Source organism: Ahaetulla prasina, chromosome 8 (assembly GCF_028640845.1).
Source record: "Ahaetulla prasina isolate Xishuangbanna chromosome 8, ASM2864084v1, whole genome shotgun sequence".
In the NCBI taxonomy this organism is placed as follows: domain Eukaryota; kingdom Metazoa; phylum Chordata; class Lepidosauria; order Squamata; family Colubridae; genus Ahaetulla; species Ahaetulla prasina.
The window spans coordinates 81,306,458-81,322,588 of record NC_080546.1 but is presented as its reverse complement, the minus strand read 5'-3'; the positions used below and the strand labels follow the sequence as shown (position 1 = coordinate 81,322,588).

Genomic DNA, 16,131 nt, shown 5'->3' with positions numbered 1-16,131 from the left:
CCAGGTACATAGGAATAACTCGACTAAACGCCAAATCTAAACATCTGGATGATTGTGTGAGCAACCATAACAGAATAACAGAGTTGGAAAGGATCTTAAGGGTCTTCAAAATCCTGTTCAGGCAGGAAACCCTACACCACTTCAGACAAACGGTTATCCAACATCTTCTTAAAAACTTCCAGCATTGGAGCATTCACAACTTCTGGAGGCAAGTTGTTCCACTGGTTAATTGTTCCAACTGTCAGGAAATTTCTCCTAGATTGCTTCCCTCCTTGATTAGATAATAATGAGCTACTATGGTATAGAGGTTAATGTGTTGGCCTAGAAACCAGGAGACTGTAGTCCCATTTTAGGCATGAAAAACCAGCTTGGTGATTTTGGGCCAGTCCAACCCACCTCACAGGATTGTTGTGGGGAAAAACAGGAGGAAGGATTATGAAAAAGGAACTTTATGAAAAAAAAAGTGCGATAAAAATAATCTTTTTTTAAAAAAAAAAGAGAACTGAATTAAATCACAATTGGACTTGATTATTTTTAAAACGGGTACAGATTAAAAGAAACGGAAGTTTCCAGCTGCCCATCCCTGTTAGAACTCAAACTGTATTGGGTAGTTTCACACCAAAAGTTACAAAAACTTACAGATGACCCTACCCTGTTAAAGACCTTGGAGTTTTCATATCCAATGATCTAAGTGCCAAAGCCCACTGCAACTACATCGCAAAAAAGGCTTTAAGAGTTGTAAACCTAATCTTACGTAGCTTACTAACCAGAGCTTATAAAACATTTGCTAGACCAATTCTTGAATACAGCTCGCCTGTCTGGAACCCATATCACATTTCAGACATCAATACAATTGAACGTGTCCAGAAATATTTTACAAGAAGAGTTCTCCACTCCTCTGAATACAACAAAATACCTTATGCCACCAGACTTGAAATCTTGGGTTTAGAAAATTTAGAACTCCGCCGCCTTCAACAGGACCTGTGTTTAACTCATAGAATCATCTATTGCAATGTCCTTCCTGTTGAAGACTACTTCAGCTTCAATCACAACAATACAAGAGCAAACAATAGATTTAAACTCAATGTTAACCGCTTCAATCTTGATTGCAGAAAATATGACTTCTGTAACAGAGTTGTTAATGCCTGGAATGCACTACCTGACTCTGTGGTCTCTTCCCAAAATCCCCAAAGCTTTAACCAGAAACTGTCTACTATTGACCTCACCCTAAGAGGTCTTTAAGGGGCGTGCGTAAGAGCACAAACGTGCCTATCGTTCCTGTCCTATTGATTCCTTTCATTATATCCAATTAATATAGTTATTACATTCTCATACTTATATATATACTTATATATTATATAGTTACTTTCATGCTTATGCTTATATATACTGTTGTGACAAAATAAATAAATAAAATAAAATAAAAAAAGTTCAGCCAAAACACATTAGAGCTTCGCATAACATACAACCTTCTGTATGGTTTGCCGATGTCTGAAATACATTATTATGGTATTGAAGAGTAGAATATTATGTAGATGCCATTGCTAAAGGTAACTTGCAAGGAAACATAATCCATTTATTATGCTTAAATAACAGAAGATGATCAAAGAAGAAAATCAATCATTACTTCTACAGAAATAACACTCCAGATTTATGTTACAAATATGATGTCTCATTGCCTGATGTCACATAAATACAAAATGGGAAAATGACTGCAAGGTAGTCCTTGGCTTACAACCAGACATTTAGTAACCATTAGAGAGCCACTTATGTGACTTCTGAAAAAGTGACTTATGACCGTTTTCCACCCTTACGACCGTTGCAGCATCCTCACAATCGTGCTTGGCTCATATTTATGACCATTGTAATGTCCTGGGATTATGTGATCACCTTTTGTGGTCTTCTGACAAGCCAAATCAATTGGGGAAGCCAGATTCACTTAACAACCGGGTTACTAACTTAATAACTGCACTGATTCACTTAACAACCGTGGCAAGAAAGGCTGTAAAATGGGGCAAAACTCATTTAACAATTGTTTTGCTTTGCAACAGAAATTTTGGCTTCAATTCTGGTCGTAAGTCAAGGACTACCTTATTCCATGAAAATTCTGGAGTTATCCTCCCAATCTGTAAATTTTCAATAAACCTACAACAATACCATACCATGTAAAATATTTTGGTTAACTCAGCATCTCAATGTGGCGTTTTGATGTCAAATGGATATAGTAGTTCCTTCTGTCGAAAAGGCTTCCCTACCATGCAGGAATTCAAATAAGCAACCATGTGGAAGAAAACTATAACCTCTTTAGCATACCTATCTATATATTAATAAAATTTAATTTATTAAAAATCTAATAAATAAATAAAATAAATAAAATTTATATGCTTCAAATTTAACTCAAGTTTGGGGGGGGAAAGTTTGGTAGATGTTTAAAAAGTAATCAAAATGTGTTTTATTAATTATTGATTTATTCTGAATAAACCACAGCTGGATGGTAGAAAACCAAGAAGAAAAATACAAGGTAATCCTCACTTAGCAACTAAACTGTTGGTGACTGTTCAGTTACGATGGTGATGAACAAGTAACTCTGTGACCAGTCCTCATGCATACGACCTTAGCAGGTCTGTAAAGCAAAGGAAAACTGAAGTAAGAACATAAAGTTAGCGACTGGTTCGCTTATCGACTGAACTGCCCAGTCCTAATAGTGGTCTTTAAACAAGGAGTATCTGTAATGGCTTTCCAAAAAGTATTTTAATGAGAATTCATAAACTAGGAACAGAAATTAATGTACATTCCTTCTTAATTCTATGTCCAAATAGCACATAGTACTGTATTTCCCCGAAAATAAGACCCTGTCTTATATATTTTTTGGAACCCCGAAATAAATGCTTGGCCTTATTTTCGTGGAGGTCTTATTATTTTGGGGCGCGCGGAGCAAGACGGGGCTCCTTTTGCCGTCTTACCTGATTTCCAGCTCTTTCTCCCTAACCCTTACCAGAGGAAATGGAGGGGACTGGCTGCCCATGCGTTTAAATATTTTCGGGGAGGTCTTATTTTTTTGGGAAACATGGTACTTATTAACACCACTATATTTCAGTAATATCTGCAGATAAATTCATTCATACAAAGCTATAAAATGTATACTACATATGTACAGGAGGTGGTTTTCATAACTATTTTTTTTCACTTGTGTAATAGCCTTATAGAAAAGAACTGGGCATTCGAAAACAATGAGCACACTTGGAATTTTACTAGAAGGAAAGGAAATATTTAACAGAAGTAGAAATAAGAATGCACGTTTTATATAAAGCAATAGTTAGATGGAAAGATTGGAGGTTGAAAGATGGTATTATTATGTAGGTTTAAACAATGATGATGATTAGTCCTAGAATGGCTTACTAAATGAATTATATCCAAAGGCCACACTGTTCATCTATTGATATTGATGTATATTTAAAAATAAAAATACAATAAAACTTTTTAAAAAAGGAATTTTGAATAGAATAGAACAGAACAGAACAGAACAGAATAGAACAGAATAGAATAGTTGGAAGAGACCTTGGAGGTCTTCTAGTCCAACCCTCTGCTCAGGCAGGAAATCCTATACCAGTGATGGCTAACATTTTCCAGACCGAGTGCCCGAAGCGAGCACGCCCAAACCCCCAAAATGCAAGGCACGTGCCCCCATGTGCCCCCACCCCCGCACATGCACTCACGGGGCCTCACGTTTCACCCCTGTGCATGTGTGTGCGCCCACCCCCACACGTGTGCGTGCCCCCCGCATGTGCCCCACCTCTTGCGCAGGTGCACGCGGAACCCCGCATATGCCCTGCTCCCCCACGCATGCGTGTGGACCCACCCACACACACACATGCATGCGCAGCAGAGACCCACGCATGCGCAGCAGAGACCGAAAGACCAGCTGGCCGGCAGGAGGCACGCGCACATGCATGGTGCAGCTGATCTGGGGTGACGGCTTGCATTCCCAGAGGGCGCTGTGTGCCACCTCTGGCATTCCTGCCATAGGTCCACCATCATGGCCCTATACCATTTCAAATTGTTGTCCAATCGCTTCTTAAAAACTTCTAGTGTTGAAGAATTCACAACTTCTGGAGGCAAGTTATTCCACTGGTTCATTGTTCTAACTGTCAGGAAATTTCTTCTTAGGTCTAGGTTACCTCTCCTTGATTAGTTTCTATCCATTGTTTCTTGTCCTGCCGTCAGGTGCTTTGGAGAATAGTTTGACTCCCTCTTCTTTGTGGCAGCTTCTGAGATTCAGAACACTGCTATCATGTCACCTCTAGTCCCTCTTTTCATTAAACTAGACACACCCAATTCTAGCAACCGCTCTCTGTATGTTTTAGCCTTCAGTCCCCTAATCATCTTTGTTGCTCTTCTCTGCACTCTTTCAAGAGTCTCAACATCTTTCTTTACATGGTGGTGACCAAAACTGAATGTATTATTCCAAATGTGGCCTTACCAAGGCATGATAAAGTGGTATTAACATTTCAAGTGATCTTGATTCTATCCCTCTATTAATGCAGCTGTGTTGGCTGTTTCGGCAGTGCAGCACACTGCTGGCTCATATCTAAATGGTTGTCCACTAAGACTCCAAGATCCCTCTCACAGTTACTACTATTGAGCAAGGTACCACATATACTTTACTTATGCATTTTGTTTTTCTTGTCTAAATGTAGAACCTTACTTTTTTCACCATTGAATTTCATTTTGTTAGATAGCGCCCAATGTTCAAGTTTGTAAAGATCCTTCTGTATCTTAAGCCTATCTTCTGCCAGCTTGGTATCGTCTGCAAATCTGATGAGTTCCCCATCTATCCCCTTGTCTAAATCATTGATGAAGATGTTGAAGAGTACTGGGCCTAAAACAGAGGCTTGGGGTACTCCACTTCATATCTCCCTCCATGTAGATGCAGTTCCATTGAGGGCTACACATTGAGTGCAGTTAGTCGGCCAGTTTTAAAGTATTTTCTTTTTAACTGGAGGTCTCATCCAGTATCCAATGCAGTACTGTTATTCTTACAGCCTTCTAAATAATACTTCGTAATTAGTTCAGAAACTAATCAGAGATTAACCCATCTTGGGTGAAGTCTGTTGAGCAACACAGGAAAGCGCCTCAGATAATCGTCAAATAGGAACTTCTGAGACAGTAGCACATAATATTACTAATCCTAATTGAAGATTAAAAGGTAAAGACACTTCTGTGCAAGTTTATCTAGTGATTGCATTTATTTAGTGTCCAGCCTTATAGAAACTGTCTCCCCCTCCCACACACACTCCAGTTTAGTATTCTAAGTAACAATCTGGAACGTATCAGGCATTACCTCATTCAAAAATTAATCGGGGGTCAAGATTAGCTCTAATTAGCATCCAGGTTTTGTCAAGATAAATTAGATGCTTGCATGTACTGAGCCTATTAGAGAGTACTAGATATCTAAAAACCAGCAGAGATTTTACTATCATTTTTAAGGTACCAGCCAGTTTAAAAAAAAAAAAAGTGTAGTTACCAAGAGCAGGGGTCTCCAACCTTGGCAATTTTAAGCCTTGTGGACTTCAACTCCCAGAATTCCTCAGCCAGCTAGAGAAACCAAAGGAATAGTTTATCCCCTTCAGCTCAGAATGCAAGGGACTTTTAGATTGCTATAGTTCAGAGAGGCACCTTGGATGCCCAGCCAGATAGAAACTGATGCATCTGAGTATACAGCAGAGCAAAATGGTACTCAATGCGAACAGGTAGTCCTTGACTTATGACCACAGCTGAGGCCAAAATTTATGCTGCTAAGTGAGACGTTTGTTAAGGGAGTTTTGCCACATTTTACGACCTTTTTTGCCACAACTGTTAAGTGAATCACTGCAGAATATCCATCCACTATATGGGTGTCTTTCCTTTCCTTTCCTTTCCTTTCCTTTCCTTTCCTTTCCTTTTTCCTCCCTTTCCTTTCCTTCCCTTCCCTTCTTTCCTTTCCCCCTTTTTCCTTTTCCTTTCCCCTTTTTTCCTTTCCTTTCCCTCCTTTCCCTCTTCCTTCCTTCCTTTCTCTCTCTCTTCCTTCCTTCCTTCCTTCCTTTTCTTTCTTCCTTTCTTTCTTTTCCCTCTCTCCCTCCTCCCTCCCTCCCTCCCTCCCTTCTCTTTCTTTTCTTTTCTTTCTTTCTCAAATTTAAGAACTGCCAACCCCCTTCAGCATAGGAAAAAGAATGATTCCTGCTCAAGGAGCAGGTAACAGTCATGTCAGGTAGGCCTCCATCTTCAATGGAAGTTACTCCTGGACATAAAAGCACTGAAGGACAGCAAACAGAATACTTAACATGTAGTGGGAAGATCAGGTTTCCGTTTCTCTTAAATCACAAGGAAACTTAGTAATCTGGGATCAGTCACTCATTTTCAGATGAAAAGACATCACATTAGCATTAGTCTTATAGTGGGGAAGAACCTATAAATCTAACACATTCTCCCCTGAAACCTTTAGGAAGTTTAGCAATTAAAAAAATGTCCTTGCATCATTTTTCTATTAGCATTCATCTGACACAAATGTAGTAAAAATCCTACAATTTTTGCAAGGTGTAGGTGAGAAAAGAATAAGGGTGCAAAAATTTCAGTATGTATTTCTATGTGCGTGTGTGTGTATGAAAAAACTACATATATATCTATAGATCTACCTGCACACATACACACACAAGCTACAGTCTGGTATTTTGTCCACTGAACTATGCTAACCTTGTATGACCATGTCAACTCAGTCATTCCATGTAAATTCAGGGACAGGCCAAACTGCACTTCACAGAAAGGATGGTCCAGCAAACTCCACCTCTTTTTTTTTTTTAACTACAAACAATTTAAAAGGTTCAAGGTTCCGTTTATGACAATGGCTTTAGATCATTAACACAATATTACTAACTTTAGCTGATTTTTTTTTTAAAAAAAAAGCTTACTTCATGGTAGGAAAGCTTTTAGGCATTCCCTCCCCAAAGTCCAATATTTTCCAGTGCTATGTTATCAAAAGTAACCGTATCTTCTGTGCAATTAATATGAACTGCTTATTCCTTAGTATTCATGGCTCAAACGCACAGGCTAGAATTAAGCATACCGTAATAAATGTACAAGTTTACTGGCTAGAATGAGAGTCACAATGCATGATGGAACATTGCAAAAGGAGCTGAGGTTGCACCAAAATTATTTTAGGAAAAAAATAAAATGTTTCGGTAGAAATCATCCCAAGATAGAAAAGATGCTCCCCCACCCCCAAACTAAAGAAGTATGCAACCATCAACTGCAAGTCCTTTGAACTTCAAGTGTTTTTTGGAAACTCTTTCACCCAGCATGGTGAAGTAGAGCAGAAAGGGGCATCAACAATCAATAAAACCATATCAGACTAAGTGTTATCAGACTGCTTTTGAATGATTAGGATGTATTATTTTTGATTGTTTTTGGGGGAAGTTAGGAACTGATGAGAATTGTAGGAGTGTAACTTGTTGCTGGCAATCCTTATGATTTATATTGCTATATTGATCATCAATTGTGTTGTAAATGTTGTACCTTGATGAACGTATCTTTTCTTTTATGTACACTGAGAGCATATGCACCAAGACAAATTCCTTGTGTGTCCAATCACACTTGGCCAATAAAAATTCTATTCTATTCTATTCTATTCTAATTGAGTTGGGAGGGAAAATTTTTTAGCATATGTTTGTTTTATTTTTAACTATACCTTGTGTTTGTTCCAGGAAGTCGGGAGGGGGTTGTGAAGGGAGGGAGGAGGGGGGGTGGCGGGAAAGGGGGGAAATTTGTAAAACTTTTTCAATTAAAAAAAAAATCAATAAAACCATGCAAGCATATTTGTCAGCATATGAATATTCATAGACTGGAATAGACATGGGAACAGGTCAGCCAATGAGGACTGTTTGGAAAATGAAACAGCTTAGAGGCTGGGCATGGCTCAGATCTGAGTCTGTACAAAAAGCTGCAAACTAGTCTGCTCTCTGAACTCTGAACTAAACTGATCTCTCCTCTAACATGTTGGAAGAGCCATTCTTGGTACTGTATATATGACTCATGTGTTATTATGTATACAAAGAGAAGTTAATGAATCCTACTGAATCAGTCACCTGTGTGTGCTTTCTGGATTTGATTGCTGCAACAACTCTGACAATATTTGTTTAGATGTGCAGCCTTCCTTTCCATACATACTGATATAGCAAATAAATATTAAAAGTATCCTTTTATTTCAACATGCGGATACAATTTTTTTCTGTTTCTGCATGTGCGAGACAGACCTGCTAGCACAGGCAGAGTGGGAGGATCAATTTTAGAAATGTGACTTTCTTTTTCAGGAATCTTTAATCAGTAGTTATGAATTCAGTTAAAGTACCTTTTCCTTTATCTTGGCTCTACGCTATTTTGAAGGATGGCTTTTCAGGATAATACCCACTCCCAAACCGGAAGGGGCAACTCTACTTTGACAAAATGAGACACTGAGGTCTGCATAAAAGTTTGATCTACCTTCACTTTTTCTACCTCCTGCCTATCTTCTCTTTCAAAGGAAGAAGAAGAGAAAGATAATATTCAGAACTAATTTCCTCTCAGGTAAATACAGTAGATTTGGTAAAGATGTTGGTGAACATTTAACTCAATGGTCAAAGCAGCTTGTAGAATGCAAGGGGCAACTGTAACAGAGTCTTCCAGCATTTGGGACCACTCTTAAGTATCAGGTGAATAAAAAAGACAAGCACTACACTCAATAAAGCAAGTGGTTGACTCTCAGATCCAAATACACAATGACTAAATTTTATAGCTGGAAACTGTAACAGAAGTTTTGCAATGCTCACAGAAATCTCTTAATACAATCTCACCAAAAAACACTACAAAAATTCCAATGCCGCCAACAACAAATATTTAATGAACACTCCACCCCCACTTATTGTCTCCCCTCTCTTAATCAACTTTAAATTTTTTAGCAAAGAATAGTCTATCGTGCATTCCATTCAAGAGGAATGGAAGCTTCTATGGATCTATTGCTAAAACAACTTCCTTGAAATTCCATCCATTGGTTCAAGGCCTTCCCTGTGCATTAAAAGCAAAGCCTTCTAGTATTTGAAGACAGTTATTTTTCCCTCCCTTTGTGCTTCCGCTCAAAGCTAAATAAACCGAATTATTTCAAACATTTCTCCAAACGCTTGCTTAGAAGACTTTCAGGTTTCATTAGCTTCTCTTCTCTATGTACTGTACATTTCGATTTCTCAGTATCGTTCTCAAAGAACAGTGCCAGTTTCAAATATAGGTTAAGACAGAAAACAATGGTACTATGATGCTATGATGCTATGTAATGGGACATTTCTTCTAATCAACTTAAAATGTGCAACTAAGCTCACTTCTCTATGTCCAAATTTCAGAAGAGGGAGAAGCTAATCACTCCTAATGAATCTGGCTCATTACAAGGAGTCTAGAGAACACATCAAAGTAAGCAAATCTACAGTTAAATGTGAGCTATAGTTCACATCTGGACAACTACTAATTTACTTTTACGTTTTAAGAAGAGATTGAACAACCATTTGTCTGAAATGGTATAAGGTTTCCTGCTTGACCAGGGGGTTAGAAGACCTCCAAGATTCCTTTACAACTCTGCAATTCTGTTATTTAATTTGTACCACACCTTTTTACTTTGGTGAACTGCAATTTCTTCCTCTGTTTAAAACCCTGGTCTCAGTAGGTAGTAGCTGTTTAGTTGATTTTAAGTCAGGTCTCATAAGCAAAACATTGCCTGGCCTGGGCACTATTTGCTTAAGAATGTCAAGGCTTTAGGCTGAATGGAAAGTTGAAAAACATCCCGGAAGAAGACAATGCCAGACCACTGTTTGTACCACAACCACAAAAATTACACAACTGGATCCATTAGTCACCAGGAATCAAGCACCATTCGAGGACTTTTCAATTTTTAAAAATCCATGACATTAATTTCTAATACCACTTTTATCATTATTACTGATAGCAAAAGCTCTAGTACATTCTAAGAACTTGCTAACTAATCCTGCTATAATCTAGTTCTCCAACCAGAAACTAGTATTCTACTTCATGAAGTACAGGTAGCCCTCGATTTTCAACAGTATGTTTAGTGACTGTTCGAAGTTACAACAGCATTGAAAAAAGTGACTTACGACCATTTTTTTCACACTTATGGCGTCTGCAGCATTCCCATGATCACGTGATCAAAATCCAGACTCTTGGCAACTGGCTCATATTTATGGCGGTTGCAATATCCGGGGGTCATGTGATCACCTTTTGTAACCTTCTGACAAGCAAAAGGAAGCCAGGTTCATTGATAGCGGCTGCGTTACTAACTTAACAATTGCAGCGATTCACTTAACAACTGGCAAGAAGGGTCATAAAATGGGGAAAAAAACCTCACTTAAAAATGTCTCATTTAACAACAGAAATTTTGGGCTCAATTGTGGTCGTAAGTCGAGGACCACTTGTACAAAGCAACATGCCAACCACTGATTCAACCCATCTGCACCTTTGCTTTGACAGAAACAGAGGCTGAAAAAGAAACTGTAGAATTGCCTGGAAATCAGAAAGAATCCAAGGCTATATTTCCTCAGCTATGCTGTGCTATTGAATAGACCATTCGTTCTCAACCTTGCATTTTTTATGTGCTTTCGAACTGCTAGGTTGGCAGAAGCTCGGACAAGTAACAGAAGCTCACCCCCGTTACGCGGCACTAGGGACTCTAAAACAGAATTCTTTTGAAAACTTCAATGGTTTTATTGCATGCTTTGAATAATATTAAACATAATCACTTATCGGGGTTTTGGCTAATATCAAGTGTAGTAATCATATCATAATACAAAGCATGGTTGAACGCAAAACGTTAATTAGAAATTCACACTGTGCAACACAGTTCCTCTTGTGGTTGCTGTACAGTAATCATAATCTCTACAACTGACTCAAAGATAGCATCCCCCCAAGATAATTGATGGGGGAAGTTGCAGTTTACTCAACTAAATACTCATAACTTACAACAGGCTAGGCAGAAATGATTTGACCTTGCTTTATTAAAATGAAAAAAACAATCAATATTAATGCCATTATTAGAACAAATCCTACAAATTAAATCTGCAAAATATTAACATTTATTGTAGAAAGTTTCCCTTTAAAAACTGAATTACAGAGTCATCAGCTTGTGGACATAAAACAAGAGATACATGGCATTATACATTCCGTTTAAATCCCAGTGAACATTTCAGACAGATTTCTGCCTTTATTTATTTTTCCCCATCCATACAGGTCTCTCACTCCCATTCTTAAAAAACTTAAAAATATGTACTGGACAGATTAATGTTGTCTCTGGCAAAGGTACCAAATGAGATCGTCCCATAAAAAGGAATTTCCTACCAAACAAATGTTGTCTTGGAAGAAGAAAACCAGGAAAAATGCAGAACGGAGTTTCTAGTGCTTTTTGAGTTTGGCTGTTTGCTGACATAGGTTTTGTTGCTGGATTACGGTAAGTAACGTCTCCAGCGCACAGTGCAAAATGTAGTGTATTGCCACATGGGGGAGCTTATACACTAAAGGAAAAGAGCAGGCCAACAAAGCCAACTCTTTCGACATATAAAACAGAAATGCAAATATGTTCTTAACTGCAGAAAATCTCACTAAGCTCAACTAGGTGTCCAGGGCTCTCAGGATAGGGATGATAAAAATCTTATTTTTATGATTTCAAATGTGCATTTTGGTGATATGGTTTGGTGGTATGGAATAGGCTGGTTTGTTTCTGGAAGCTTCCTGTTGCACGTATCTAGCAGCAAGTTCTTCAAAATGATATATGATTCACTGGTATATTACTGACGTGCAATTATTTAATCTGCAGTCCAACATTCGGAAATTATGTATTATTTTTCAACACTTGAGTTATTTGTTACACTGATGCCTCACCATCCTATCCGAAATAAAGACAAGTTTACAGAAATTTAAAACTTACAAGATACAGAACAATTCATCTGTCCTTTAGTGACCAAAGTTACAACAGCACTGAAAAAAGTGACTTATGACCGTTTTTCACATTTATGCGACAAACCCATGGTCACATTTGGATGCTTGACAACTGGTTCGTATTTATGACGGTTGCACTGTCCCAGGGTCATGTGATCCAACTTTTGTGACCATCTGACAAGCAAAGTCAATAGGGAAGCCAGATTCACTTAACAACCATGTTATTGATTTAACAACGGCAGCGATTCACTTAATAACAGTGGCAAGAAAAGTTGTAAAATGGGGCAAAACTCACTTAACAACTGTCTTGCTTAGCTACCGGAAATTTTGGGGCTCCATTGTGGTCGTAAGGTGAGGACTACCTGTACATTGAAATAGTTTCTTCCTGAGTGTAATAATATACTTATAAGGAGAAATATGACTGCTCCTGTTATAGGACTTTTTGTACGTAAATATAACATTGTATGAAGTAGAGTACAATACTAGGAAACGTAAAAGCAGATCGTGACCTAATGTTTCATCATATTCGCAAATTCAACAGATTCAAGTATCCACTTTAATGAATAAAGAAGGGTGACATTTCTCTCAGCCATGGAAATTTGAGGGTTACTTTGGGCGATCATTCTCTCCCAGTGTAACCCTTCACCACAAAGATTATAGTGGGAGAAAAGATATTAGATATGCTGTCCTGAGTTTCTACTAATATACTATAATGTAATTGTTACAATATAACACTTAAGAATAAATACATAATTAAATAACCTCATAGTACCATTTATTTTCTTTATAAATAACTCAAGGTGGCAAACATGCCTAATACTACTTCGTTCTGTTTTTCTCACAACAATCCTGTGAGGTGCATTGGGCTGATAGAGACCAAAGTCACCCAGCTGACTTTTATGCCTCTGGCAGGACTCACCATCTCCTGGTTTCTAGCCTGATGCATTAGCCATTACGCATAAACAAACTGACTGTCCAATATAAATAGGTAAAGGTAAAGGTTCCCCTCGCACATACGTGATAGTCGTTGCTGACTCTAGAGGGTGGTGCTCATCTCCGTTTCAAAGCCGAAGAGCCAGCGCTGTCCGAAGACGTCTCCGTGGTCATGTGGCCGGCAAGACTCAACGCCAAAGGCGCACGGAACGCTGTTACCTTCCCACCAAAGGTAGTCCCTATTTTTTCTACTTGCATTTTTTTACATGCTTTCGAAACTGCTAGGTTGGCAGAAGCTGGGACAAGTAACAGGAGCTCACCCCGTTACACGGCAGCACTAGGGATTCGAACCGCCGAGCTGCCGACCTTTTGATTGACAAGCTCAATGTCCTAGCCCCTGAGCCACCGCGTCCCCTCCAATATAAATAATATATCTTAAATATTGAACTAAGCTCCCTGCGTTCACTTAACTTTCTTTTTTCAGCACTGATTTTAAGTTGCCTTCTTCTATGTTTTTTTCCCACTTGTCAGTCTAGCTTTTCACCCTGGGAATAAATATCATTCACGTCCTAATCATAATGGACCCTGCTTAGCTTCAGAGATTCAGACCAGGTCTTCAAGATGTCTTCACAGCTTAAATCCCTGTAGCCAATCAGAGAGATTTTTAATGATTTAATGAGAGCTATTAGAATGAGCTTTTAACAAGCATAATAAATGATACACAGAAACTATTATATAATTTCAAACTTTGAAGAGAATATATTTCTTGTTTTGGATCTCTAGCCTCTTGAACCCTTGAGTTTCTATCTAAGTAGCACTAAAATATCCACAAATCAATGCGCCCACCAAAACATTATAGTAAAATTGACAAAGTGATAAGAGCCAGATTAGTCTAGTAGTTAAAGCAGGGAGTACCAGGGAGGTATTTATTTATTGATTAGAATTGTGTGCTGCATATCTCTCTAGGCGACTCTGGGCAGCTTAACAAACATTAAAAGTTGGTAAACATCAAAACAATAAAATATATAATAATAATAATAACAAAAGAACTTTAAGTCCACTCTCCATTATGGAAGCTCATTCGACCACTTTCACTTTCTTAGCCCCACTTACTTCACAGAGTTGTTATTGGAAGCAGAGTGGGGACACTATGTAAGCTGAATTGTAAATAAAGAAATCATATTTATGGAATATTACACTCTGTCAAAGTGTCCAATAGAGCAACATTTCACTGACAAAATATCAGTGAAGTATCAAAGCCCATACTCGTCAAAAATCAAAATAAGTCTTAAATAAATGTTTGTCCTTTTCATTCTGCTTTCTTCAGTGAAGTTATCTAGGAGGTTACCTTCTTAAAAAGCCATTGTTAAAATAAGTCCTTCAAGGTCTTTGTAGCATTCATTAACAGCAACATACTGAAAATTCATGTAAGAAAACATGTAAGAGTTACTGAACTTTTTCATCCAAGTTTAATCTGCAATTATCTTTAAAGTGCAGCTGTATCACACCATTACAAGTTTAAAGAACATTACAAAAATGGCACTGAATATTTTTTTTTCTTTAAGCTGAATATGCTTGTTTTAGAAAATGTTCTACCAAAAAAAAATAGATGTTTGGTTTGTCCCATTAAAAGGTCAACGAGTAACCAGTACAATTCACATACAATCGTTACTGACATGCAAATACAACTATTTATTTTTATTTATTTTTGTCAAGCATGTATTTTATGACAGATACAAGTGTAAACGTAATTATAAACACATTTAAATGAATAAAAGAAAACATTCGTAGGAAAACTCAGCTTGAATGCTAGTACTTTCTAGAAAGACATGCACAATGACAATCAGGATATCTACGGTACTCTTGATACCCAAGACAAGAACGAATCTCAATTTTTGGAGCAAGGGAAGACTCTAAAGTAAGGAAAGTTTTTGCTATGCTACACAATCCCAGGCAATTCCAACTCTCATGAAATTCCCTTTGGAGGAATTCATCTGCAAAATCATCTCTAACATCACTGCATATTATGGCATAAATTCTTTTCAATTGTTTTTTTTTGGGGTAAATAATGAAAATGCTGCCTGATAAACCCTAGATTTTCTTTTCTAAGTGCAACCTCTTCTCATAAAAACACAGACCCCAGCTGTTAACAAAATTACCTCATTTCTTTGCTGCTACATCCCTGGAAACAGCAAAGCTGCCTACCCCTGCAATAAAATATTGCAAAAAAAAATTCAGAGAGATTTGTAAGCTCTTTTGTTAGCTTGTACAACCCTGTTTACGTAGTATCTAGGATGACTACCAAAATAAGCTTATCTATGTATTTTTAAAAAAGCTTTCTTGGTTGTTCACTTGAGGGAAACTGATATAAGGCTCATGTAAGCAATTACTTCCATCTATGGATTAATACTTAGAGACTAAAATGTTTTAAAACAAGGAGAGCAGTTTTTAAAAATGCTACATTTAATGAAACCTGCTTCAATTATTTCTCAGAAAAGTGCAAGGAACCTCTGTCTGGAGAAACAATTTATTTTTCAGATTTAATCTGACAGGCACATACCGTATATACTCGAGTATAAGCCGAGTTTTTCAGCACGTTTTTTGTGCTGAAAAACGTCCCCTCGGCTTATACTCGGGTCTATACGGCTTATACTCGAGTTTTGTTTTTAAGCACTGGCTTATACTCGAGTATATACGCTTATACTCGAGTTTTTTTTTTCTTTTTTCACATTTTACCGGACGGCTGGGAAGCCCTGCCGGTGCAGTGAGAGGCGGGCGGGGGCGCCAGCCTTCTCAGCTGAGGGAGGAGGGTTTCCCAACCGTAGGTGCCTCATTTCCCACCCTCGGCTTATACTCGAGTCCCCAGTTTACCCCAGTTTTTGGGGTAAAATTGGGGACCTCGGCTTATACTCGGATCGGCTTATATTCGAGTATATACGGTACCTTTTTTGTTTACAAATGTGAAGTTACAACACACTGGCTGAAAGTAATTAATAGTTAGCTTTGCATTTCAACATAAGGGAACGTAGCAGAAAATACGCATCCTTTTTGTTTTCCTTGAAACTTACTAATAAAACTAGAGGATGTAAACACTCGCTGCAGGGCCCCCCCCCGCCCTCCCCTGGGTGTGGGTGGGTATGTCACTGTACCATAATGCCTTGAATGCTAGATAGAGAAATCTCACATTAAAATCTGAGTTCA

The 16,131-nt window shown here is 38.1% G+C and overlaps 1 protein-coding gene across 1 annotated transcript in view; it reads right to left on the bottom strand.

The window, feature by feature from the left end:
- The window catches only part of RBPJ (recombination signal binding protein for immunoglobulin kappa J region), a 48,542-nt gene that overhangs the window by 27,423 nt on the left and 4,988 nt on the right, over nucleotides 1-16,131 (bottom strand). The window lies entirely within an intron of this gene.